Here is a 2,500-nt window from a genome sequence, read left to right as displayed (position 1 = left end):
CCCGACCAAAAACCCGAAAAATGGGCAAAAAGGGAATAAATTCCCGCCCAAAAAGGGTGAATAGTCGGTTGGGCGGCAGCCCTGGTCGGTCTCTGCAGACCTGGAGGCTCGAGACGTTTGTTTGGAAAACTCACCAAGTCTCGATTCTGCCACCTCCTACCTCTGTGCAGATACCCCGCCAACCCCCAAGGACAGAAATGACAAGTGTCAAGTTGGCGGGGCGTCGGGCCACCTGCTGCCGGCCATGAGCATCCAAATCCCCGCAAAAGGGGCATTTTCATTTCTTCATCGGGACTTCCGACAATTGCCGAGGTTCAACTCATTAACGTTGTTCGCAGACACTTGCCAGAAAATGCAAGTGGCCACTTTGCCGGGCCGACTCGCTTGCCCAAGCGGGAAACCATCAACCGAAGGCCCGGTAAGGCGGCCGAATCTGACCTCATAGACTTCCACACAACGGGACTTTTGACTTTCCCGGCCGCGGGTGGCCTCCACCCGGCCTCAGCCATCAGCCCTGCCTGCCTCCAGCCGCCTTCTGGTTAATGAGTTATCCAGCCTGGCACTTCGGTTGCGCCAGCGAGACCAAGTCTCGGCTTTGGTTAATGATTTGAGCCGAACCGACCTGCCCCCCGCCCCCGCGGGCTGAAGTCGGGCAGGTCTGCCGATTTCCCGACTCCTTTCGGGGCCTAATCGGGTCGCGCGTGCCGCCTGGCGCGATCGGGGCCCATGCCCCGGCCTCTGCCAGGCCTCGGGCAGCCGCTTTTGAAGCCCGACCAAAAACCCGAAAAATGGGCAAAAAGGGAATAAATTCCCGCCCAAAAAGGGTGAATAGTCGGTTGGGCGGCAGCCCTGGTCGGTCTCTGCAGACCTGGAGGCTCGAGACGTTTGTTTGGAAAACTCACCAAGTCTCGATTCTGCCACCTCCTACCTCTGTGCAGATACCCCGCCAACCCCCAAGGACAGAAATGACAAGTGTCAAGTTGGCGGGGCGTCGGGCCACCTGCTGCCGGCCATGAGCATCCAAATCCCCGCAAAAGGGGCATTTTCATTTCTTCATCGGGACTTCCGACAATTGCCGAGGTTCAACTCATTAACGTTGTTCGCAGACACTTGCCAGAAAATGCAAGTGGCCACTTTGCCGGGCCGACTCGCTTGCCCAAGCGGGAAACCATCAACCGAAGGCCCGGTAAGGCGGCCGAATCTGACCTCATAGACTTCCACACAACGGGACTTTTGACTTTCCCGGCCGCGGGTGGCCTCCACCCGGCCTCAGCCATCAGCCCTGCCTGCCTCCAGCCGCCTTCTGGTTAATGAGTTATCCAGCCTGGCACTTCGGTTGCGCCCGCGAGACCAAGTCTCGGCTTTGGTTAATGATTTGAGCCGAACCGACCTGCCCCCCGCCCCCGCGGGCTGAACTCGGGCAGGTCTGCCGATTTCCCGACTCCTTTCGGGGCCTAATCGCGTCGCGCGAGCCGCCTGGCGCGATCGGGGACCATGCCCCGGCCTCTGCCAGGCCTCGGGCAGCCGCTTTTGAAGCCCGACCAAAAACCCGAAAAATGGGCAAAAAGGGAATAAATTCCCGCCCAAAAAGGGTGAATAGTCGGTTGGGCGGCAGCCCTGGTCGGTCTCTGCAGACCTGGAGGCTCGAGACGTTTGTTTGGAAAACTCACCAAGTCTCGATTCTGCCACCTCCTACCTCTGTGCAGATACCCCGCCAACCCCCAAGGACAGAAATGACAAGTGTCAAGTTGGCGGGGCGTCGGGCCACCTGCTGCCGGCCATGAGCATCCAAATCCCCGCAAAAGGGGCATTTTCATTTCTTCATCGGGACTTCCGACAATTGCCGAGGTTCAACTCATTAACGTTGTTCGCAGACACTTGCCAGAAAATGCAAGTGGCCACTTTGCCGGGCCGACTCGCTTGCCCAAGCGGGAAACCATCAACCGCAGGCCCGGTAAGGCGGCCGAATCTGACCTCATAGACTTCCACACAACGGGACTTTTGACTTTCCCGGCCGCGGGTGGCCTCCACCCGGCCTCAGCCATCAGCCCTGCCTGCCTCCAGCCGCCTTCTGGTTAATGAGTTATCCAGCCTGGCACTTCGGTTGCGCCAGCGAGACCAAGTCTCGGCTTTGGTTAATGATTTGAGCCGAACCGACCTGCCCCCCGCCTCCCCCGGGCTGAACTCGGGCAGGTCTGCCGATTTCCCGACTCCTTTCGGGGCCTAATCGGGTCGCGCGAGCCGCCTGGCGCGACCGGGGACATGCCCCGGCCTCTGCCAGGCCTCGGGCTGCCGTTTTTGAAGCCCGACCAAAAACCCGAAAAATGGACAAAAATGGAAAAAATTCCCGCCCAAAAAGGGTGAATAGTCGGTTGGGCGGCAGCCCTGGTCGGTCTCTGCAGACCTGGAGGCTCGAGACGTGACTTTGGAAAACTCACCAATTCTCGATCAGCCACCTCCTACCTCTGTGCAGGTACCCCGCCAACCCCCAAGGACAGAA

The sequence above is a fragment of the Pristiophorus japonicus genome, unplaced genomic scaffold (assembly GCF_044704955.1).
Source record: "Pristiophorus japonicus isolate sPriJap1 unplaced genomic scaffold, sPriJap1.hap1 HAP1_SCAFFOLD_1134, whole genome shotgun sequence".
Classification (NCBI taxonomy): domain Eukaryota; kingdom Metazoa; phylum Chordata; class Chondrichthyes; family Pristiophoridae; genus Pristiophorus; species Pristiophorus japonicus.
This window is presented reverse-complemented; position numbering follows the sequence as displayed.